The sequence below is a fragment of the Buteo buteo genome, chromosome 5 (assembly GCF_964188355.1).
Source record: "Buteo buteo chromosome 5, bButBut1.hap1.1, whole genome shotgun sequence".
In the NCBI taxonomy this organism is placed as follows: domain Eukaryota; kingdom Metazoa; phylum Chordata; class Aves; order Accipitriformes; family Accipitridae; genus Buteo; species Buteo buteo.
This window is the reverse complement of record NC_134175.1, coordinates 21,223,228-21,249,714: the sequence shown is the minus strand read 5'-3', so window position 1 is coordinate 21,249,714 and position 26,487 is coordinate 21,223,228. Positions and strand designations below refer to the sequence as shown.

The 26,487-nt window shown below is 38.2% G+C and overlaps 1 long non-coding RNA gene across 4 annotated transcripts in view; it reads right to left on the bottom strand.

Annotated features, from left to right (window-relative positions):
• Positions 1-20,965, bottom strand: part of LOC142031124 (uncharacterized) — a 34,983-nt gene extending 14,018 nt beyond the window's left edge. For 3 of the 4 annotated variants that reach the window (XR_012650420.1, XR_012650421.1, XR_012650419.1), the window contains exons 1-2: positions 18,127-20,951; positions 15,815-15,884 (exon numbers count right to left, since the gene is read on the bottom strand). This is a non-coding gene — a long non-coding RNA (uncharacterized LOC142031124). Of the gene's footprint in view, positions 1-15,814; positions 15,885-18,126 lie in introns of all 4 variants that reach the window. The other variant, XR_012650422.1, reaches the window with a different exon arrangement.
• Between the last annotated feature and the right edge of the window lie 5,522 nt (positions 20,966-26,487).

Sequence of the window (26,487 nt, the reverse complement as noted above, 5' to 3'; positions counted from 1 at the left end):
TAATTGTAGCCTGTTTAATAACACATTCAGCCTACAGTCTACCACAGTTCTTTCAGAGTAATTAAGGACAAAGAAATATTTTCAGTGATAACATGGGGAATCTTAAAGGGAGTTTTGGAAACATTATCATGGAATTGTGGGCTATAAACCACAGGGGTTTGAAATAACACCATCTTTAGCATGTCACACTGTGTTCGGACATGATTTTATTATACAACTAAAGCTGATGAGTTTAGAATTTGCATGCAACATTAAGGTTTACCTCTGATTTATTGAAGTATTTTTAACTGTAAAACAGCATGTCAAAGAAGAAAATAGTCATAGACAAACTTAAACATGCATTTAAGGAAATCGGGGCGAGGAGAAAATAAGATGTTTATTGTTTTTCTTCTTTGAACTTTTATTTAGAAACAAAGGAATGTTCCTGTTTATCCACTGAATTGGTCTGACTTGATATACAAGGTGTCTCTTGCATTTCAGAGAGACTCACTAGTGAATTCCAGATCACCTCTCCTTTTGACTCACCCCAAAACACAGCTAAAACGAGTATTGATATTATGGCTTTCCTATGAGTGCCAAATGCATCCAGATTGGGGTGGGGTGCAAAAAAACCCAACCCAACCCAAAAAACCCCAGGCAGCTATTGTGGTTCTTCCAGGAACTGAAAAGATGAAATAGCAAGTCAAGATCTAAATCACATGGTGCTGCAAACACTATACCTAGAAGACATATTATAACCTTACTACCAAGAAATAACATATGGAAGAATCATGATTTCTATCACTGCAGGAAGAAAAGAATATCTTGCTGTTGGTCTTCAGCAGCTGTGTATCATGAAGTTGTTAACTCTATGCCCATTTGCTTTGAGGAAAGTTACCCCATATAGCCCTGCTTACTTGATCATGCAAAGATGAAAGGTTTGAGTAGTCTACACAAGGCAGCAGAAATGGTTCTTATGCAGCCTTTTAACTCTATATACACCCTCAACCACATGTCATCTTTACTGAGTTACTATATGCGCATAGCTAACTTAATACTCAGTTTGTGATGAAGGATACAAAGTTGAAAGTTTTTCCTTTAATTTATAATTTAAGAGATACAAAGCCCAAGAGGAATTTTAGATCTTCGGTCGTCTTCTCCCACAATTTCAGCAACTTTGAAGAGGTCTATTTTTCTTTCTCATCAGGTATCTAAGTGTCATAGCAATACTAATTTATCCTCCAAATAACCATGTCTGCAAAATTGTGTTAGTTATTTGTTCAGAAAAGATGACACTTTAAAAAGCATACCCTTCTTCATTACATTTTCTACAGCAGTAAATTGCCACTCTAATATCAAAAAATACTTAGACTTTAAGCATGAGATTTTCACACACATTCTGTGTTAGCTTAACTCCACTTTCCACTGATTTTTCAAGAAACAGAACTATACTAAGTGAAAACCTTAAATGACATTGAGGAATTCAGAATTAAGATGTCTAAGAATAAGAGGATTAAATCAGAGTCTTCTGTAAATTGCAAACCAGTTATTGCATACTACAATTCAGTGATTCATTTTAATACAGTCTGTGGCCAGTAACAGATTTAAGAACATTCATCATATTAAACATTGGTTAGGTGATTTTACTGGGCCAAAGTACTGACAGAGACAAGGATTAAAACCTTTGAGTTTACTCCCAGAACCAAATTATTAATACATTTTATCTTACTTCTGCTGAAAAGACAAAAATATTATGGTTTGCTACAGGTATTCTAACCTATTTGCAGATGTTTGCAGCTATTTGTTATTATATATTTGATGACAAATATCTGATTACTACCATCATGTCTTAACACTCTTAAAACTTACATTGACAAGCAAAGGAGTGTCCCTTTACAGCACTGCTATTCACAGAGGACACCTTCCTTTGTACACCTCAACCATTCAGCAATACACCTATGCCTCACCACAATAAAGAGCTGGCAGGGAAAATAACACCACCACCACCCCCAATGCCATGCTGAAACAAAGATTTAATAGTGACTGCCTATAGAGGGTGAGGGTGGAAAAGTCACATCCCAGTAGCTAAAAATTTGCACTGATAAAGACTGCACTGCTCTAATCCTATCTATATCACAGCTGGTTTGGTAACAACCAGTATTTTGCACAGAAGTTATTGTTGCAAAGATGCCAGAATTTCAAACTAGTAATTTGTCTCAGTAATTAAACTCAGGTCATATATTACAGCACTGTTTAACAATATTTATTTTTAGAGTGCACCTGCTGCTACACACAATAATATATATGCAATAGTAACAATATCTAAGGTCAAATAGCAGGTTAATACAGCATCCAATCTTGAAGTATGATACATTTACCAATTCAAATATCAATATCCTCTGAGGTTAATATTCTAAAGACTCTACAGTTTGAGTTGTAATAGTCATAAGTTTTAAGGGGAGAAGTTGCCATTGCAGTTCTCCATCTGCTGCATAGCACAAGCACTGAACTCACCCAGTGTTCCTGTAGGAAGGTCATTGCTTCTGTTTGAGCTAAATGTGTTCTAAAAGACACCAATCTCTTCTCTATTCACACATTCCATGACACACCTTAGCCCATAGTGTCCCAACAGAACTGTCACTCAATTTGTTTCCCACTAGCTTTCCAGATCCTTGCCAGAGTCACTACCTCCCAGACATATTCTCTTGTCATCAAGGATGATCTACATTTTTCATACAGATATATAGAACCTTTATCTGGCTCTACTAAAATGCAGGCCACCCAGATGAATTTGGGTTGCCAAGCATTAAACTGCTTTGTACAACTGGCCTATCCTGACAGTTTGACTCCAGAAAAGAGAGGCAGCAATACAACACAGACAAATTACAAGACAGATTTACTTTTCTTTCTCTTCAAGAGGTAGTAATACTGTCATGAAAGGTGCTGTGACTCATCAACTTTCAACATAAAAATCTTGAGAGCTGGTTTCTGTGGAGAAAGATTACTAAGTGCCTGAAGTAAGTTGACCTCACTATCATAATGTTAATTTATATACAGGTAGCATATATGCATAAGACACATGGAAACACCATGTGGGGAAAAATAATCATGTTTTCTAACAGCAGAAATTCTATATTATTTTCCACTTTCCTTTTTGGTCTGGGACTCTAATATACTGAAACCACTTACACCAAAAGTACACCATTTTTGCTCTTTCTCCTCCCTTTCCATATGTCTACAGGAAAAAGCCAACCCTGAAGTCCTGTCACTTTCTGGCATGATTTCTGTATCTGGTGCCAACAAATACAAGCTTACACTTGACAACTCTGAAGAGGATAGATAACATGCTGCCTGGAATTACTCATCCTTCTCTTTGAGTGCCCTGTCCGGCTTGACTACATCTGATCTTACTTGTCTCCTATGTGATTATTTTTTTTAAACCCTTTGGAAGAGGCACATCTTTGTTCTGTGTTTGTGAAACACTCAGTATGCTGACCCAGGACCTTTGGAAACATCTTCAGTACACTTAAATAGTTCCATACCCCACCACTGCTTTACCTTGTATCACAGTATAGGGAAAGCATCAATTCATGGTGCCTAAACGCAGGACTGCCACCACCCAGCACCTGGCAAGGCCAGGAGAAACTTCCTCTCATGAGGGACCCACAGAGCATTTTGGAACACAGCATAGCCCAGAGTGCAAGATGTATTGACATCCAAGCCCACCACTGTTAGGAGATACTAAAATAAAGCTATTCATTCAGCTTTCAATTTTGTCTGAATCCATTTATAACTTCTAGAGTGTAAGCCAGTCCACAGCTATTGGGTACTAGGACTGGATTTACTGCAAGCATACTGTTCCTCTGAAGCAGGATATCAGGCAAGATAGGATTTGTCCTCTTAGATCAGGCTTAATGTTTATTCATACTTTTTCACTTTATCTTCTGACTGGCTTCCCTGCCCCCCATTTTTGGGTTTTAGAGTTTCTTTGTTAATAAGCACCTGCAGCAGGAATACAAACTGGGCTGAAGATGGTTCAAACAGTTCAGAAACTTAGCCAATCAAGCACTTAGTTATTTAGAAACTCCCTAGATCTGGCTGAACATTTTGTTTCACTTTAACTGTAACATAGCAGTAAGTATCTCTACTCCTTCATTTTATTGTTTCAATTCACAAAGGCAAAGAAATAATACAGTCGCTGAAGTTGTGCTTTTCTTATTTCCACTCCTTTTCCCTAAAAAAACAAAACAAAAACCCTAATGACAGTCTAGTGCAGGACAACAATTCATTCACATATACAATGTATTTTAATAATAAAACGTCACTTTATCTGCTTCATAGTCTATAGTAGGTACTGCAACTTTTGAAGAAGTTTCTGATTTTGAAAGTAAAAAAACCACAAATACTAAAAGAAAAAAATATATTGTAGTTGGAAACTCTAGATTGTATTTTACTAGGTCTCTGAGTTAAGGCTAATGAGGAGCTGCAAAAGGGGAATTCTCATTACTCTTCCCTGGTTTTGGATATACTCTGATAGGCTGGGGTATGTATCTATCACAGGCTGGTCTAACCTGCTTCATTTGCCTGCATTGGCAACAGAGGAATGAAATGATCACGTTGCTTTCCCCAGCCACCCATGAGAAATGCTCAAAGTGAGGGATGTCCTCCAGGAGTCAGGTTCACCATCATTAGACCTTCTCTCACGAAGCTCTTTACACTTGCAAATACTATTCTTTTGTTAGGATTGCCTCAAAAAAATAATTGTCAATATTGTATCAAATTACTACACCAGTCAGGGCTGTTCTTAGAAGGTAAAAAGTGTGAATTCCTTATTTTTACTGGAGAAGCTTTGCTTTGTATTAAAAAAAAAAAAAGTCAGAATGCTACTTTCTTACCAGGAAAGAAAAGACTAAATAGCACCAACTTAGTCTTTTGCTCAACTGAGCTTGAAGGTGGATCTGAAATTACACCACCAGCACCAAATATACTTAACCCAAGACACATTCAACATTAAATAAGTCAAGTCACTGTGCAGAGTCTAGTTCCAAAAATATTTAAAAAAATAATCAAGCCTTTAATAGTTTTGCATGTTAGAAACGAGTTGTAATGTGAGTGTTAGCAGGCTTTTAGAAGTGTTTCTTGGAGATAAAATTTGAATAATCTATGTAGTTTAATTTAAGTAATTTATGCAGAAAGCGCTGCAGTTATAATTGTAATTATAATGTTCAAGTCAGTAGCAATGAGGTGCATTTGAAGTTGGATACTGATTGTACTGTATATCTTATGCTCTGCATTTCATTTTGTTTTGAACAAATCCTTTTGAGTACAGGGAGATGGCTCAGAGCTTTACAAAAGTTTCCGAGTGAAGTTTTAGCAAGTTTCTTTCCTGCGCATTTTTTATTATTATTTAAAGTCCGAAATCCAATCTTCCATGCTTCTGTGTCATGGTGATAAAGTAAAGGTGGCTGAAAAGTGCCCCTGGTCAGAGAGGAAGGACTTTTCTACTCTTCTTGTGAAGGAGCAGCTGTTCCTATCAATAATTTCCTGAAGCAATAGGCCTGGAGTGTAAACAATATTTTATACGGATGGCAGTGGAACAGAGTATGTTATTTCTGAAATTTTTGCACTTCACTGTGGAGAATGGATTAACCCTGTGTGACATAAGAAATTCAAATGTTATTTGCTTGAATTAAATCATAGGGTTAAAGTATTTTAAAGAGAAAAAAAACTTCTACAACAAAATGGTGCCATCTTGGTAACTTGGCTCATAGAGAGGGAACATTGTGGCATTAGGAGCACTTCAGAAACTGCATGTTGAAGCCTGAACAGACATAAGGTTTGTTCCCACTGTTCATATTAATACCATTACCTTTGAACTTGTAAAACATGCCCATAAACAGATGCTAAGTGTAACAGGCAAATCCCTGACACAGCCATTCAGAATGTTGGGCAAGTATGAGAGCAATGGACAACAGATACGTGCGTGCTCTTCCTAATTAAAATCTCCTACTGCCAGCACTGAAGATTGAAGAACCACTGTTCTAATCTACAGGGCATACCTTCTTGTGTTGTTTCCAGTAAGAACTAAATGGGTAAGAAATGTTCAATTTCAAGCACTAACAATGGACTCGGAGATCACCAGATTTTAAGTCCCTTGAGCAATACTTCCAGAAGCCAAGCTGGAGGCAAGAGAGCACACCTATGGATTCCACTGCTTATGAGCAGGTCTTGTAAGAACCACACAGATATTCAGACAGGCTTCAGGCAGAGACAGTGAGCTCCCAAAGGTTGAATAAACAACTTTAAAATTTTCATGGGTGAATGGAGAATGTGCTCCTCAGTGTCAGGAAGAGGTAAGAGTTTATATCTGCATTTCTTTTCACAGAGAATATGCTGCTCCACACCATACACTGCTGCCTGAAAAGCAGCTCTGGAAGATAATGACATGAATCACTGGTCTACCCTCTTTGCAAGTACTGTATTTTGCTTTTTCCACTTTGTCCAGTATTAAGTGTGATGATGGATGATCACACTCATCCCTTGCCCACCTACATCTATAAGTGGTGCAAGGTCAGTATACCTTTCCAAAATATGGATTAATGAGTAGTCTCTTCAAGATCCTGTATCTTAAGAATATTTCACGTGAAAAAGACAAGTTAAATTACCAAAGGAAAAAGCTTATAGGGGAAAAAGACAATTACATTTATTTCATTAGCCTCCTAACAAACTTATTTGAAAGTATTAGAACTAGTTAAACCACATGGCTCCAGAAGCTTAATATTTCAGTTAAAGCATTAGAGGTTCACATATCTTTCAAGGCAGGAAAACAAAGTAAGTTTCTTCTACACTGCTATCATAATATGCGGCCAGCATGCATTAATAAAGGAGCTGTCATTATTCCAGCTAACCCCAACAACAGGTTTCTAATCAGAAACTAAAAATACCCCAATTTTTCTCTTCCTTTAACAGCTACACACTACTGTAATTTTGGTTTAAAACTGGAAGATAACAAATTCTTTGCATTAAATGTGTTGTTGCAACATTAAGTCCAATTCTGAGCTAGTAGAACCTTTTTGCTTTTTTGTTTTGAATACCAGCATTTTCCTGAAGTGTTGCAGGAAAGGCATTTTAGTTGTTCAGAACAGATCAAAAACCCCCTAAGCCTCAATCTCCAGTCAAAATACTGAAACAACACTAAGATCAAATGATGCCATGAGACCATAAGCAGTAATTGCTCTTTTAGCACATTTTGCTTATATCATAAGGTATCTCTTTCTTTACTGAATAGCTATACTTCCCAAGAACAAAGTCTAAGCCAGAAGCCATTTCTAATATATGCAACTGGACAGCCTTTTAAGGAAATAAATGAGTTTCCCTTCCCAGAATGCCTCTGCTTGACACTTCAATTTCCTGGTCAGCTACTGCTGCAGAACCAACATGTAGAAGAGCAGCCTACAGCCAACAGGCTGAAAAGTAAGGCAAAGGGCTAAGGGTAATGCAGTGCTACCATTATAAACAGTGCAAAGACAATACAGTGGGGTCACAGTGAAGCCACAAGCAATGGATATGAAAGTTACCAAATCAGTATCATCTTAGTTCCCCATTAACAGCTCATGTAAAAGACCCAGCCTGAGTTACCCAAGCTATGCAAATGGTAATTACACACAGAAAGTATACTGTGTTTGTTCTAATTATATAGTACCTACTCATACCTCTTACTAATGCCATTAAGTTGAATGTCACAGGGACTCGTTGACGTTGTGCTTAACTTCTTTAACAATGATTCTGAGGAGGTAGCATAGTGCTCTGTCAAGTTTGCAGATGACACCAAACTGGTAGCACCCTTTGACATGCTTGAAGGCAGGGCTGCTATTTAGATAGACTTACAAAAGTCTGAGGAATGGGACAAGAGGGACCTTGTGAAATTCAGCAGACACAAAAGCAAAGTCATGCATCTGTGAAGGAATAGCTCCTTGCAACAATACAGGCTGGAAACTGAGGGACTGAGAAAGAAGGTTCACAGCATCCCAGGTTGTATTAACGGGACCGTAGACAGTAGATAAGGGGAAGAGGTACTCTTTACTCAGTACTTGTTAGTGCATTTGACTTTTGAGGGAAGGGAAACAACACCAAATGGTTAACCAGTAAGAATAAAATGAATGTCATGTTTAAAAAGAAAGCAGCTGCTAAATGCAACCCATTATTCCAAAATTAAAGTATTGTGAAGATCCAGATAATGAGACAGATAGACCCTCATTCCTGGAATTTAATAATTGAAGTTGATAGAAAATGTGTTCTTGATCAGAGATAAGCAGCTTTATCAAAGCAGCTTGTTTGATAAACAAGCGATCTGTGAGGAGTTAAAAAAAAGAGATTAAGGAAGTGAAACCTTCAGAAGCCATGCTCCTCCTCATTAGTGGTCAAAGTTACACCTGCTGTAAGCTTTATAACTTCAAGCTCCTTTCAAATCACTATGAACACACACAACAGGTATTAACCAGTCATTTCAAAAAATACAGCTCAATTTATAAATTAATTTTCATTAAGACTGCACCAATATGTTCATTTTTGCTAAGTAAACCCAGTACCAGTCTGCAAATGCTAACAAGTTGTGCCACACCTACAAGTAAAGGCTGCCGGAGGAAAAAAATTCCTGCTTCTTCAAATGCTGCAGTCCTTAGTTTGGAGTTCGAACTGATTGGCACCTTGTTTTTCTAGCAACAGTTCAAAATGAACAGATAGAAAATCTAGTAGTATCAAATTGGTGGGGAAAAATATTTGATTTTTTTTCTAGATGCCACAGTTTAAATGTACAACTATACTTCTCTATTTCCCAGCAGAGAAACAATTAAGGTTTAGAATCTGAAGTTAAGGCAGAACAAAATAGGTTAAAAACTAACTGAAAGCAGTTACATAGGAGTTTGCACCACTTTAACTCAATTGCTTTGTAAGCTTATTTAAATTTTAATCAGCCTTCAAACTAGTGTCTAGCAAGTCCAAATCATTATCTCTGATAAAAAGAGTACTCCCTCTCAAGACATACATGCCATAGACTAAGAAAAAACCCAAACTGCCCCCCCCCCCCCCCCCCCAACAAACCCCACCCCAGTTACACAAGGTAAAGCCCAAGGCAATCTGGCTACCTTCCCTGCAACAAAATCCAAGATCATATTGTTCCATACGAGAGCTTGCATGCAGGGCAAAACATGCAAAATAAATCTCTAGAACGAGATATGTTTGATAATGAACAAAATTCCAAACTCCATGTCGGGTTTTCTTTTACTACTCTAAAAACAATATTGCTTTTGCTGTCCATGATGATGCAAGGCTTCAGCTGTGACTTAGTGTCCCCTGCCCATCAAAGCAGACATGTTCATTCAGCAATTTTACCAGGCTTCTGTGAAACTGCCTGAAACAACACTCATGCTGTAACAAAAAACCCAACAACTGGAAAACCATGCCAAACAACCCAGCTTTAACTGGCTGCAGTAACCCATGAACTTGAAACAGTCAAGATCAGACACAATTACACTGAGATATTGAAATGTAAAGTTTAAAAAAAGAGGAGAGCATGCATCCAGAATTGTGCTGGCATATCCACTACACATGTGAGACTGTCTGAAGCCCAACTCATTCATATGAATATTTCTATCCACCTGACCTAGTATATTACATACATCAAGGATTTGAGGCAGGGGGAAATATGACATGATTAAAAATTATATTAGAGAACCTGAGAGCTGTGAACAGGATATAAATTCAAGGGTTCATATTACCTGTAGCACAATTCACAGAACAAAAACCTTGTTTTTAATAGTACATACGCTATGTTTGTCCCACAGCAGGCAGCTGTCTCTTATAACTGATGGCTAAGGTAACACTGATTGATGCTGTTTCTCCAATCATTTTCCAAACTTTCTTGTTTAACGAGGTGAGCTGCACAATGGCAGTTTATTTACCTGCTGGCAACCCTTTTCTTTGAAGGGTCACTGCTCTTAATTATAGTGGCACCTCCTTACTGCTTTGCTTTTAGGTCTGTCAAGGTTTCCATTATAAACCCATTTTTAGATGTTTATTCTGTAATACCCTTCAAGTCCACTGTGGGTTGAAGCATGGCTCAGAAGGTCTTGGCAAGTATTTTTTATAAGTAATCATGGCTCTCTTGCTCCATCCCCAATAACTCAGGAATACCTCTTTCTGCGGCTTCTTGTAGGAAGGTTATACCTACTAAGGAAACAAACATTTTGCAGGTAGGAAAACCTTAAACTGAAAGGGTAATCACATTAGAAAGTATAATAATCTTGCAAGAAATACTGGCCCGCACCCGAAAAGCTCAGCATTTGGTATTCTGGTCTCTCAAGTTTCTTGCATCAGTTGGAAGGAATTGCTTCTCTGCCTTGCCTCACCATAATCACTATATGATATTAACTTATTTATCTTTTTCCTCACCTATCTTGCCTATTATTGCAGGCCTGTTGGCATTCCCTTTATCCCAAGTTAGGAGACACTGCTCTTACTGAGGAAATGCTATCACTTAAGCATGTAGATTACCTACTTCACTTTTCAGATTACACGTGTCTTGTAATGTTGAAGACAACCGAATGGAAGGTAGCCGATACATGCTTTCTCATCTGGAACAAGAAAAAAAACCAAAACCCAAAGCTAACCACCTGTTGTTCAGTCATGCTAGTGTACACATAAGGTATAGACCAGACTGTCACCATGACAGTGATGTGACTGATCAAATGGTGCAAGTAGGAGAAACCCAACAATAAGCAGTGAACATAATCAGCTACTTAACAGTAAGCAAACAGACACTGGAAAAGCGAGTCATGTATGCAGTGCTACCTGTGGTTGAGAAACAAGTGGCATGTAAAAGGTACTCACAATTTTATGTTGGAACATAAACTAAGCTTCAAGTCTCACAGCTGCAAATTGCAGGGTCATGACTGCACGTGCCCATGGCACACTGGAGTCTTGCAGAACAACAAGCAGTGAGACCACATACCCAACTTGCTGCACAGTGACAGGCAGTTTACCTATCAGGTTCATGAGCCCTTATCAATCACCAACCTGAGCTCAGTATGTTGTGAAACTATTAACCACCTATCTGCCCCAACCTCTACTGTAGACCGAAGCTCTAAAAGTAATGCAAAACCAAACAATAAGGGCATAGAAGAAACTATTGCTTTGCTATGGAGTTCAGGATTTCAGCTTTGTCATTAGGGTGGTAACTGTAATAACAACAGATACTCTAGCTGTGAGAACTCTTTTTGCAAGTAATTGCTGGGTAAATTATCAGAGGAGAAGTGGGAAGGGAAGAAAGCGTTTGTACTAGCATTGACAGTTACAGTTTGTGCACACTGCTTTCCTTTCACAACATCACGTTTCTGAAAAGCAGAAGTATTTTTGCATTTTCTAATCTACTTCTAGTTATGCACTTTCAAATCCCTAATGATTCTTTATTTTGATCACAGATAAAGACAGCTAAAAGGACTGCATTGTGGAAGACACAGTGTATTCCTTAACCCATCTACATAAAAACTTGTGTTAGCTCTGACCCTGGTTGAGAGAGTTATCCACTAGCTAGGAACAAAAATATTCTATCTTCAAAGTTTTTATCCTCTCCTGTATTCCTTTGGCTATGATCATCTGAACAACTGAATCTTGCTTCTGATCCAAAATGGGTAATTCAATAAATTATCCCATTCAAGTAAGTGGAGGACCTACAACAGCAGATTTAGAATAACAATGACAAATACAGAGGATTTCTGGTTTTTGATTGTCAAAAAGGTGTTCAAATCTACCTCTTCTTCTCATATAAGAGGTTATTGTCTTCTGATACATAAACAAAAAGTGAAACTTAGGACTGCCCAGACTCTAGAAATTTTGACTTGAGAAGTGACTTCCTAATTAATATAACTATAAATTAAGCAGAAATCTTATGATCTAATATCTGTCCAAACAGTAATTAACTTCCCTTGGGCATCAGGAGTCTGTTGTTCTTATTTGAATACTAAATGTCAGAAGCTTGTGTTTCTGCTGCTACTTATAGTCCTCTATACCTTAGGAACATTCAAAAGAGTACTGCAAACTGAAAAACACTAGTTTTAGTCCATGGAGAAGGAAAACCCATTAGTATATATGTTGTAAAAAGTCTGACTTACTGGAGAGGTACTGTATCTATCCCTCAGAAGGGTACAGTCCTAGTCATATTTCACATTTCAGTGATATTCTGAGTTAAAGGCATACATGGTAGATATTAGACTGCACAAGTTAAGACACCTCCACCTGTATTCAGACATATACTATATAGCTAGGCCTGTCTGGAGGTCTAAGATATGGAGTTACTTGGCAGTGGTGTGACATGCTGTTGTATACACTGGCAGATTTGACAGTCTTCCCTCCAAACAGGTATTATTCCAGGGTAGAATCTGCAGGAAGATCTGTCACACTGATTCAGGTCACTCCTTTAATCTTAGCTTTTAAAAATTGAGGATATGTAGGAAAGAATAATAAAACCCTCATTGTTTTATTTCAAACCCCTCAAACTTTAAAAACACTACAGAAATAGTCATATAAATGCATTATTTTCAGTTACCCAGCACCAATCATTACCACAAGTCTGAAGTCTTTCTACGTTGCCAGTTTAAGTGTGGTTTTTTTTGGTTGGGTTTTTTTTCTTAATTTTATATTTCCTCTGCGTGCAAGCAGGAACTTATACATCATAGTCAGTTAGCTGAACATGGCTTCATACATAAGTGAACCAATTTCACACAACCACAAAGATTTGGCCATGTAAAGATGGCAGGAAGTTTTTGCAGCTCTGACTAAAAAAGCATGCACAAATGTGTGTATCCATGTAAAAGAGACAAAAAGTCTTCCAGGCCTAAATTGCATCTGTTTTTTCACTTTCAGTAGAGCATCAAAAATTAACAAAAGGATTTTCACCATATTCAAAATGCCACAGAAACTATTTAATGCACAGAACTTTTTTGGGAATAGAGAATATCCTCTCCTCAAACTGACACTGAAATTAACATAGAATAAATAGCTTTTTGATCTCATCATTTTAGATTTGCAACAACAACAAAAAAACAAACCAGGAAAGTAGTGGCTTCCTTTGATCTGAATTTAGCATTGCAGTCCCTTGTTATTTCATTTCATCTCATCTCAAGAATGAGATTGGAAATGATTAATACCAAGTCTGAAATCTAGATGGGAAAAGCAGCAAACACCCCCCCACCCCCACCCCACCTAAAAGGACAGATACGCTGCAATAAATTTGTTTTGCTCTTAACTTTGAGGTGCTACAAAGCAGAATTTCTGAGTGTGACAGGATAATGAAAAAGTTATACACCACCCACTACCGTACTTTAAGACATTTTTACTACTTTAGATAAACAACACTCCTCTCTTTTCCCCCTAGGACTGCCTGAGATATTAGGTGCCTGTCTCTAATTTGGTGCCACCACTGCCAAGCTTTCAATGGTCTTGACAGTCTCAGTGTCTCTCTCTTTGCCCCATATCTCTTTGGAAGTTACTACAGTAACATAAACTATGTATCACCTTTAAAGGTGACCTTCAAAGCAAAGAAATGGACTTGTTTCCTTTCTTTACAAATTAAGAAACAAAGAAAAAAGAAGTCTGAAAGGTTTTGAATTTTTACTGTTAAATTTATTCACCACTAACCTTATCTTCCCTAATTTTCCCATGTAACTCTCAAATGTATTTTACCAACTTTCTACCCCAAATTTAATTGCATTCAAATGGCAAGTGAACTTCAGCAAATAACTCAGATTTCTGAGGACAGTTTGGGAGATGTGATGCAAGTGAGACACAGAAACCCAACCAGACTTCCCCCCCCACCCCCCACTTGCTTTTTTAAGGTGAGCCAAGACAACAACTAATCACCACCAAGAAAAAGCTCCCCCGCCCCTTTTCTTCACTCAGTGTACCTCTCTATTAGACTAGGGACACCTCAGACTGGGACAATATGAGATGTTATTGCTCTCAGCTGTCTAAGAGCAGAATTATACACATGCTAGGCTCTCAGTCACTGAAATTCAGGGCTTGCTGTATTCACATGAACTGATACCGATTAGGTGTAGGAGAAAAAGGGCTCTGAACTCTAGTGACTGATATGCCAATATAGATTAGATTGTTTATCCCACAGAAGAAGGAACAAAGACCATCTGAAAGACTCTGGGAAGCTGGAGACAATGGATACAGCATTCTGCACATTCACAGACTAACTACCCATTGGCACCATGGCCTTCAAACCTGGCACTGATATGCCCATAAATTCAAAATTGCAGTACTCTCAATGGAGGGTAGGAGTACAGTGAACTCTTCCAGCTCCCTGGCAAGAGAGAAGGTACCCTTAGTTTCTCCCTATGTCACATTCTACTACATCTCTATTTGACTACATAGTTACCAGCAAACACCGGGGCTTTACAATCAAAGAAACATACAAAAAACTTTTAAGTAGACAGGCTAAAATAGATACCATTCTTCAGCATCCAGTGTCTTTTTTGGAAGGCATCTTAATGACATTCATTGGTTAAAAACAACACTCAGCCTTTGTGCCAGGTGCTAAATTTCATTTTAACACTTCAGAATCACTAATAAATTAATCCACACAGTACCTATAATTTGGTTTATATATTAAATTGATTTTTTATATATTACGTAAGAAACAGCTGAAACTGATTATTGCTTTGAGAAGAATGTGAACTGTGACATCAGCCAGCTTCTGAATAATCCTGTGAAATACCAAGCAAGTACATTTAGAAGAAAACAGTGTCCCTTCTGCATGTATTTGTTCTTTTTCTTCTTTTTAAACTACTGCTGTTTCATTCTTTTGCAAATCCCCTAGTGATGAAGTGATTACAAGGCCTTGTCTCTGCCCCCACTGTACCAAAAGTTTTTGTGGTAAAGAACTTAATTTTCAGCATATGCAAAGTATGAAGACAAACTTGTTAGTATTACATGTACATGTGCTCAAAACTTGTTTTACATATTACAATACCAACTGATTCTCTGGGTGCTATTTTTCTGATGTTGGCACATACCACTCTAATGATGGAGTTAACTGTAACTGCCTACATGCTACTATGAACTTGTATTATAAGAGAGATGTAAAAGACTCCAGAAAGCGAAACAGGAAATCAGGGTAAGGTTTTTCATTCTTTTATTCTGTAGTTAAAGAAATAACTATATAATGTTGAGACTGATGATTTCATGTTACCTTTCACTACAACTTTCAGAGCAGTGCCACTTTAAAAATAAAATTCTACATATACTTTACAATATAATCAAATACTGCAAGACGTTGACTGCAATTTTGCCATCTACTTCAAAGGTGAATCAAGTCCCATCATTATTTATAATGGGGATGTCTCAAAGTCCTTCATTGCAAGGACATTAATGTGTACAAACACAAAGGTTGTTACCAAAACAGAAATATCAGCAAAAAGAGAGATACATTTTACAGTTATTACAGTTCAAGGAAGTTCAGCCAAGTACAGTCTCCACTGTCACCTCTGGCATTATGTTTCCAAAAGGAAATTTTAAGAACAGCATAAGATATTCCCTTGTTCAGGACCCTTAAGAATTGCACCAACATTGGATCATTAGCTGCTTTTTTTTTTTCCTCAAAAGGAATCACATTTCATTATCACCATTTTGGGTGTATTTGCAACAAGTAAACTGAGTCTTGGAGGTGTCTGAAGAGCCTTACCATACTTTCAAGCTATGTTTGGATCATGTTTACTGTCAGATCTGTTTTCCAGTGGGGGAATGAAGAAAGAAAGAAAGGATGCATGGAACTCACCAGGCTGCAGCAGATCCATCCCACTGGAAGCTGGAGCCTGCCAGCACCCTCCCTTTCACCCACTAGGTTCCTGTAATTGGAGATATGGTTACTCAAACCAGCTGGGAAGGGGACCCAGGCCAGCCTGGCAGCTCACTCAGAAACTGCTGTTTCCCCTCAGTCTGCCACTTTGCTGTCTTTTTCACACCTTTTCTTCAGGGAGTTGTTTTTTTGTTTTGTTTTGTTTTTTTTTTTTTTAAATGCTTGTCCTCTGCTTTTCCTGTGAGGCCTCACACAGCCTCTCACTCCTGGGAGGCATGCAGGCTCACCAGCAGCCCAGCCTGTGCACCCACTCCTGCTAGGCTGGCCTCAGCACTTGAGGGGTCCCTACCTCTCCTTGCTGCTCCTGGCCCACCCCCCAAATCACACAGCAAAGTTACCTGCCCACCTGTTCACTGATGCTTTAACACTGCCCCCAGGTCACACCGACAGGCTGGCTCATGGACCAGCCCCAAGCAGGCCTAACACCCCATGACAGGACCTGCCTGCTTCCCTGCCATAAAGCAGAAAGGCTTTACACCCGTAACGCTTCATCAGAGTGCAGACCAGAGCCAATAACACTGCCGTGTGGAGGCAATATGGACTAGACAGAGCAAGCCTGAAAAGGGCATTTCCACAGGCACCCCAGCCCTGGGGCACACTCAGGGCCTTCCCTGCTCTTTCCACCTCACCTCCACTTGAGCAGCTCCAGGGCCTGTTTGTAAGCCCCACTCCCCAGGAGAAGGGCTTCCCCCCCCCCCCCCCCCGTGAAATAGCCAGCCAGCTCCTTCTGCCCCCTTCTAGCACCTTCTCCCCGCTTCAGTGGCCTCAGCTGTGCTGGGGGCAGCCCCTGCAGCCTCACCTGGCAGCTCTCAGGGACCGCCACCCCAGGTGCACCAGGAGGCACCTTCCTTACCTATATGATAAGGGCCCAGAAGGAGGAAAGGAATGTAATGATCAAAGACGTTTCTCCAGGCTGCGATTCTTTCATCTAGCCCACTACACTGTGAGTGTTGACAGAGGCGCTCTCTGCAGATTAGAAGAGTTTTAGTCCCTTTTGGCAGAGGGGCAACAGGGCTCCCTGACCAGCACATCACTAGTGTTATTTGTGGTGTTGATAGCTGCTAAAGCCCTCTCATGGCTGGAGAAGAAACAACTGGAGAAAAGGACTAGAAACTGCATTAAAAACTGCTTTTGGTTGCCTGAGGAAATGTGCTGTCATTCCCTGACAGGCCTCCCCGCACCTTGCAAATCTTGGCTGATTTCAAGCATCTGACAGAGGTGGAAAACTAAAAAAATACTGAGTTCCTACAGGCATCATCAAAATTGGAGTGTTTTTTTACCTTCTGGCATACACCAGCATGTTTATAACCTGAACCAGCCATTGCATGTTACGTGAGAGCCCTTTGGACAGTGAGGCTGTATGCAGGGAAAGAGGCAGAGCATTGGCGGCATCACTGTGGGAGGATTTAGGGACAAAGCCCCCATCTTTGCCTCAAACTGGAGTAAGTAATTTTACTTGTTCATTTATTCAGAATTTAAAAAAAAAATATATATCTTTATCATCTTGGAAATAAAGTCTTAGGGATTGGTGTGTTTACATGAAGAGATATTGTCACAGAAGGACAATGCCACGTGGCATGGAAGGGAGGATTGTGCCATCTCCTCGAGTGCTTGGCAGGCTTTCTGGAAGGAGATCCAAAATGTCTGCAAGATGGACACTCTGTCAAGTTAAGGGCCAAAAACTACAGTTCATTTACAGGGTGCCTTTGGTGGAAAATATTTGCCTTCAAGATTTAGAGTAAGTACCAGGACTCTGGTTAGCAGAGACTGAATGCTTTGCTGACTCACATTATATATAATGAAAGCTTAATAATATAGAATATATCTAGTTCATGAAGTCTCTTGATATCGTGTTGTAATTTAGTCCACCAACAGCCTTTATTTAAAGTTGGATTCCATGAGTCTGTTATAATGAGCTAAAAAGTGCACGGATAAGCAGTTATTTCTGAAAGTGTGGTTCCCTATCGATGTATATTTTGCACAGCCTGTATATCTTAATTGAATTGAAATGAGCATGGGACCCTAGGGTTTTTTAGGTCTAGTGAGGCGTTAAATACTCCAAAAGCACAATAAAAAAAAAAAGAAAAAAACCCCACTTCTCCAAACTATTGAACCTTATTGCTTTAGCTCTGGGCACAGTACTCCTACTACCTAGTAAAAATACACAAAAACATTGCTTACTGCCCTTCATAGTCTATACCTATAGCCTTCATACATATAATCTTACTTACCTCCCACACCTTTGATGCATCCATCTTTCTGTCTTAAGTGCTCCTATCACCTTTTCAAGTTGCCTCACACATGCTCGTATTTTTTTCTTATTTCTGAAGCCTCCAGGTGTACTCCTGCATTGACTGGAAACAAACACATTTTTGGCTGTAGTGACAAACCATTACCCTCTGTTCAGATGGGGGTCTATTTTACTTATTTCCAGGAAAGTCTGTCTCCATTGGAGTTGGATTAAGGTCATGTAGACATGCCTTGTAAAATTTTTGAATAAGTTGTGTTGTATACATGCCTGCATGTATCAACATGAATAACAACACTAGCTGTTCTGTGTATTACCTACACAACAAATCGAAGCTGATGTAGAAGAATTATCTAGCTCAAAGTAAATAGCAGGAGTTAAATTCCTTTACCAAAGTGAATCTTTTAAAAGCTTAAGAGCTGTTGATTTCAAAAACTGTTCTTGTTCATTATCATACTTTCTGCCTTGGGCTGATACCAAGTACCAGAGCAATCCTGAATACACAAAGTGAGCCACTGATCAACCTATTTTTGACTGAAATTTGGAGACCCCAATGGGTTAGGCAATTAGAAGAAATATCTGAAGTCTTGGATGCTTACCCAAATCGAGCTGAACCTCTGAATATTTTTGTTCGCCAATCACTCTTGGATGGTACTATTTATATTGTCACAGAGGGAGTATTATTGATCACCTTCCACTACCATGACTGTTATAGTGTCAATCAAAAACAAGCAGCTTGATAACATTCAGACTCCAGCTGTACAAATGTTCTCTTTTTGGGGCTCATTAGTTTGCTCCAGCTGGCATCTTTTCAGCCAGAAAAAAGCACTGGTGTTTGCCTTTGGTACAAACAAAATTCTATGAAAATATTTTGCATAAACTTGAATCTCAATTAACTAAAGATGATCTTTCTCAAAAAATAATCAAAAGAACTCTTGTTTAGGCATTAGAAGTACAAGTGGTGCACTGTTAGGATGTAGCGTTTTTATTCTAGATTTTGATATCCCAATCAAAGATCATTGGTAGTGGGTGAAAATGCCCAGACTATGGAATAGACTTCAAATCAAAGACTGAAAGATTTCATTATGCTAGAAGGAGCTGTTGCTCACAAATTAAGATATGTTAATTCAAGTGTTAGGCAGAATACTTTGATGGATTGTAGTGTAGAGCTGGACAAAGGAAGGAAGGTCTACTACTGTTATGCATTACTAAATTCATTTCATCTATAAGGAAAAGAATATTGATTTCATTCATCTCAGTCAGGTGCTAGTATGACTGAAGAATAATTCAAATTCAGTGACATCAGCTGTACAGATGATGGTACTGTAGCAGATGATGGCAAGAAACGGTGACCCAAGAGTGATAAATGTAATTTGGTTAGAAGAGATCAAAACCAGTCTGTCTTTAACAAAAGGTAAAGGGGGTTCTGTAGATTCTACTGATTCTACTGCTCCTTAAGTCTATGATAATCTTTGTAATGTATATGGATTTTAAGCTATGGTTGATTTTTCATTGTACTTGTACATAACCGGGTCACACAGACTGAAAGAGTGATAACATGGCACATTGACTCTGGATACCTGCTTGTATAAGTCAGGAGAAACTGTATAAATCAAAGGAGTTAACATAGGTGTATTTGTAACATAATGTTGTAATTAAATGGCGAAGCAGTTCACAGGGAAGAAATTGTTTACATAGTTCAGCAATATGGGCCTGATCCAAAATCATACTGAAGTAAATGAAAATATTTCCAAATCACATCAGTAAGTTTTTGATTAAGCTTCTATACCAAGACACAGTGAAGCAACATAGATTTGTAATTTTGCTTTTTGTGAACCTTTTTATTTTTTGAATTTGAGGTTTTGAGAGATGGGTTTTTTCCTAACATTTTTTAAAGTAAGATATTATCTTCTTATTTTTCCACCTAAGGACTCAGTGCAGGACAACTTAATCACATGAATAACCATCTTGAAGTTAATGAGAAGATCCGTGTGCTTAAAACTCAATATTTCTGTAAACTGTTGTCACAATGACTTGATACAAAAATTCAGATACCACCACGAATGACAAGAAATTAATTCAGATGTTCATTGCACTTGGTACAATTCTAAATAGTCAGACACCAAAAAACCTGATCTCGTCAATGTTTTCTGCTGAATCTGAAATTTCTTATTTTGATGTCTCAGCTTCATTTCAGTTAAGGATATGCAAGAAGGCCAAGACCCGCTTTATTTCTTATAATCCAAAAGAGTTTTTGTTTCACACCATATTAACATATTAGGTCTCTGCAGTAAAAAATTAGAAACCATTTTATATAGTTTTATTTTGCTACAAAGGCAATGAGTCCAGTTTATCAGGATATGACTACATGCATACGTACAAGAAGTAGGATTAACTACACACTGTATTTGCTCATGGTTGCCAAATAAACAGGCATAGGGAGGAATAAAGCAGACAATAATCCTTTAAGGAAATCCTGAACATGTGAAAACATATCTGAAATCTGAATGTTTTTCTCTTTCCTGTTTGTTTTGAAACAATCTCTTAGTAGTACAATTCCAGGGTTTTGTTTTAGAATCAGCTTTTCAAATGAGTAAATATGAGACAAATGCGTGAATTCAAACCAAAGTATGAGGGATTTAGTGTCTGTTGAGTCAACAGGATTGAAATGAATCAATCTGGTACGTAAAGCATTATATGAGCACCAGACTCCCTACAGAAACAGGTATTTACCTTAAAACATTTGCTTACCTCGAAGTCCAACGTGTTGTTTCTTTTCTTGTCACCAGTAACAGAAACGTTTCATACACTTTCTACTTCCCTGTGGATTTACATTGTGTTCTTCTCACATATTTTTACATTTCACATTGCAAATTTTCTTATGTAATTGTGAATCTCAGGTAAAGTCTTCCTTTCATTTGTTTTGTCTGTGCAGTATACATCCAGAAATCAACACTTCTCTGGCTTAATTTTCAGAGATATTGAGCATCACAAAGCCTCATGGAAGTAAGATATATTAGGCCAAGAAAGTAACAAGATTTGTGTCTAACCTGAGACACCTAAGTTTACCTTGAGGCACCATTATGCCTTGTGCAACAGATTACTGGGGAAAGTCTTGCTGGGTGGATGGCTCCTTCTGTGGTATCCTATACCTTAAATCTCTCTTTCACAGTGAAGCTCATACTGATACATCTCAGAATCTAATCATGGTAGCAGGAATCATTTAGCTTTTAAAATGTATTTTTACTCCAGAACAATGCTAACACTGAAGGCAGTGGCATCCAAAGTACAGCAAAAGAAATATGAAAGGTATTGTTTTGTTCAAGGCACAAAATGGAGCTCTGTTGTTTAGAGTCCCAATGCTTAAGATATTAACAAGTATTCTCTGACTTTTATGATAGCAGCTAGGAAATAGTTTGGGTGCTATTAATGTTTGTAATCTGCAGTATTTTGTACAAAACACTTAATTGCTTGATCTGGATCTACAATCAGTGACAACAAAACAAATAAACCCTGATTTTGGTGGAAATGTTTTACAATTCTTCATACATCATGAATCAAATTACAAGATAACTAGCTCAGCTTGATGTTGGAGCTGAAATCCTTATCACTGTAACTGACTCAGATATTAAATCTTACTTTAATATTTACAAAAATGCAAAGTAATTTAAACAATTACCTTTATTTAAAAAAATATAGAGAGGATAGGAGGAATGAGTGAATAGGAGCAAAAATAGAAAGAAGAATGAACAGGAGGGAAAGCCAAAGCTAAGGCAAAGTGTATTACTGGTGGATTTTGCCAAAGAGCAGAAAAGCAGTTTCCATCCAAAGTTCTGTTTTCCTATTATTCAGAGCTGTGGCTGCAGTTGCTCCCTGCTAAACCAACGTGGCAGCTGTGTAAACTCCACTTTAAAACCTGGTATTTCACATGTTCACTTGGCATTTAAGCTCCATGAGGTTCCTCTTGAGTGGATTAATGCATACACCAAGCAGTTTTCTCTGGAATTGTAGAAGTCCCATAAAGGTCAACCCTTATCTTCCAAAGCATAATTAGATCAGAATTAAAATCTGTAAGTTAAAGCTGATAAAGTTAGCAAAACTAAAACGCCGTTTACTGCCCTCTTTGTTCACCACATCCCTAGAAAGTATGAAGAGAGTATCTGCCAGAAGGGTCGTGATTATAACTGTGTTTGTGGCAAATCCCGCCCAGAAGTATCTTCACTCCTAGAAATATGAAGAAAAAAAGAAAACAAAAAGGGAACAGCATGACTTTAAAAATGTTTTTTTAGATCATACCTGCAAACATGTCAATTCTGGCCACCCCTTTGTTTCCCAAGTGCATCCCTAACAGTTTCAGCACATCTGAAGAGATCAAATTATTTAAGTCTGAAGATTTTTGTTCCAGATACTTTATTACATGCCATCATTTGATCAGCCTCTCAAGTTATGGAAAGAACCAGAACAATTCATAGTTTTCAATGGTATTTAAAATTCTGTATTTTGAAGAGTCATTCTGTAGCTTACCATCTGTGTTTTCCATTACACTGAAGTCAGTATTGGCTTGTAGTTCATTGTCAACTCAGCTGACTGACTTTTGATGTTCCTTCTTAAAGTATCCGTGTTACTGCATCATTCTGGGAAACTGGCTGTAGAGACTGCTTATTGTATCTTTATTAACACACAGTTCTTGCACAGATTTTCTTACAGGTATCTCCAGCATTTCAGCTACAGTTTACTGAATTGCTTATCCTGGAAAAGCCAAAGTCACTGGGAGAAAATATTTATTCAGACAATGCATATTAAATCAACAATGAGAGTCTCTGATTAACACAACGGAACTGTGTTCTTTTGAATATTCTGCATTCTGATACCCAGTTGTCACTAATAGATATTCCAGTGCTGATTAAATAATGAAAAATGCCTCTGTTGCCTTGCTAAACAGCACCTGGGCAGTGAGCCTGCAACTGTCATCCAGCTGAAGTTGCTAGACACTGGCAAAAGATAGAGCAAGCTAAAGAAAGTTTCTCAAGCCCATGCAAGAGTAATTTCCTTTCCATCTGCCATTGTGGAACATGGTTTGCTTTTCCCAGCCAGCAAATCTTGTCAATGCCTGGAAAAATTATGCTTTCATAGTATCACTTGGCCAATGGTTCTTCTGAGACCATTAGCAGCACATTTTTCAGGAGTTTTTAGTCCAGCCACTTCCCTCAGAAGTGCCACCATGCTATAATTTCAGTGCTGCTAGTTGTCCAGTGTAGAAGGAAAAAGCCAGTATAGTTATGTAAAAGTTGTGATGCTAATTTGAGATGCTAGGTTGAGCTATAACATTCACAGGTTCATAGGACACCCAGTTCGGACACTACTGTGACTTCTTCATCACTACGACCGGTTCCTTCTTACATCTTTGTTTTGCCCTTTCTTTGCCTTCATATCTGAAGACCATGAAGTGGTTGTATCAACTGTTGAGTCAGTCCTCTAGTCTGACAAGGGTAACATGATAGGAAACACAGTTTGCTCAGGAATGGGTGATCTAGTCTGAACAAAATAGGAAGTTTAGCATTAAATGCTATCATCTTAGCTGTTTCAATTAAAAGAAAAAGCAAAACCATCAAAATTCTCTTTTTATTCCATCTTTTTCTTGTACTTTCATATGATCAGGGTAGGGGGAACTAATATATATATATTAAAATACAGTCAAGTGAAAACTGAGTGGATAATTCTTTCTAACTACATCAGTGGATAAACACCAGGGAAACAGAATTGTTGCATTAGCCAAAGACCCTCTTTATAAGGGAGCAAATGGCCATGAATACATTTAGGAACATATAAAAGGAAGGTTTCTAATCTTCAGAGGGATCAGATGTCAGAACAGCTTTCTAATAAAGCTTTGTCACAAACCTAAGGTGTTAAGCTTGATCGGTTTATGATCATGGTTAATTACAATAGCTGAGAATGACCTGATATTTTAGGGGGCCCTTTCCAGACCTGAATCCTGTATTGCCATCTCTATATGCTGAGGTCCTTGACAAAATGAAATTTCCAAGCAAAAAATTATAGAGGAAATCACATAGAAAATCTAATTTTTTGACTCTGTACTGTTCTCCTTTGCAAACTCAAATATGCAGATGTCTATGCATATGCAAGCCATATGTTGCTGTTCACATGTAACTATCTACTCTAGCAACAGAAATCAAGGCTAATGCTAGGCCTTCATGGCACCAGACATCTGTCTCACACACAATGGCCAACATGAGCTCTGAATCCTGTTCAAACATATCACCAAAACATCTTGCAATTGAATAAAAAATACCAATGCTGTGCACCTTGGGATATAATTTCTGTGTTTCTGCAAGACAGCTGCAGCAGCCTTTGAGTTTAACACATTTAGAGTGGATTCCCAGGAGGAACAGCTGTGGCCCCTCTCTGTATATGTTCTCCTTTAACTAGAAATGTAAACAATTACAGGAAGATTCAACACTAACACATACATTTTAACTAAGAATGCCTTACTGGTAGGATTATTTAGTGTTGATACAATGTCCCCTTTTTTTTTTGCATTATGCTCTTCATTGCTATTTAATTTTCAGTTCTGTACCTCTTTAGACAAGTATTTAGAAAAAATATAGGACATTTAGCATGGCATTGCATTCACAGACAGATATATCTCCTTTGATTAACTCTCATTTTTCTGGCAGAAAGTATTTGCTGAAGCAATGAGCAGTGCTTTCTTTTGAGTTGTCCTCTTTGTATGCCATTGTATCAATGGCTGCTTCTCGCGTTTAATTTCTGTAGTGCCTGGCACATCATGAGGGTTCTTGGAGTCAAGGTCATGAACTGTCTAATAGTAGTAAGAACAATAGCAATAATAATACTTAATAACTTTTTGTTAGGAATGTGAAAGATTTTGCAATATTCATTGTACTCCATCTGTACAGTATACTTGACACTAACTTAGTTGAATTTTAATTACTTATTCTTACGGAGTTCAATAGCTAACACATTTGAAAGTCCAGTTGATTTCTTAAGCTGTAATAGCTTAATGAGGCATATATAGGCCCCCATAGTCTTTGCACCTATATGGCAATTTTGTGATTAATGCTAATTAATGACACATCAGTGCACATTTGAAGTGAATGAGGAAAATTATTATCCAACCCTGATAATGAATACGCTAAAGCAACATTTAAGCAAAACATCAGAGAGGGAGAACCTAGCTAAACGTGCCTCAGTTTTCTGCTGTGGTAAGTTAAAATCAAACAATACTTGTTTTTACATTGTAGAAGGCCCCAAACAGATCAGATTGATTACTTCTGCTTTCCCAGCTTGCTGTTTCTTCTCTTTTTTAAGCTACTTCCTCAGTGATGTATAAGAATGGAAGCTAGCAGTGAGTGAAGGTGCTACAAAGATGGGACATGCAGATGGTTACAGAATCCATCAGAAAAGGATATTCTACATCTGTCCATAGATCAGAGGTTTAAAGACCACATTAGAATATATTCAACCTTTCACTCTTTTATTTTCTCAAACTGATGATAAAGGAATGGGGCAACAGATTTGACAATATTTGTTCAGAGGGAACTGGTCAGGTAGGCAGTGTGAGCCAGAAACCACAGCAGTATTTTAGGAATAAGAGCTCCTGTTCCTCTGCCTTCCCTTTAGATAATGTGTTGTGCCTGTTTTTGTATTGTTGCTTTGAATTGTGTTCATATAAAAATAATAGATATTGTAACGGTACTTTGTACTTCTGTCAAACTTTTCAGCCAAAGATCTCAAAGCACCATTCGAAGTTACCAATTCTTATGATGTTTCCATTTGTCATGCTTTGTTACCCCACAAATAGACTTTGTTATGCACATGATAGTTCAGGGTATGTAGACCATTAGAGGATGTATGCCTAACCCCGGTACAAGTAAATGGACTTGCCTTTCTTCTCAAGTAGAAGCAGCCTATACTTTGTGGAACAGAAAACCTTGCTTTTACTTCCTGTTGAATTATCAGTGGTAGAGAGTGTTGCTTTACCTTCCCATTTCTTTTTGTGTGGTTCTACATGCCTGAGAAATGTCATGGGCTTTGTAAACACAGGGGGGGGAGACGAATCCTGATGTCAGTGAGAGAGACTGACCATGATGGAGAAAATGGGCTGAAAATGGGAAGGAATATGCACATTCTGACTGCATAGCCCTACAGACAACAGAGTGGGAAGAAGCTATTGGCAATGATAAACACAGTTATTTAGTTGGATAAACGGTCCCAAACCTGGGAAGCTCTGTAATGCTTTTTAATGGGGTTGCACAATAGCTATACATTAAAAAAAAAAAAAAAAAAAAGGCAAACCTTAAGGGGG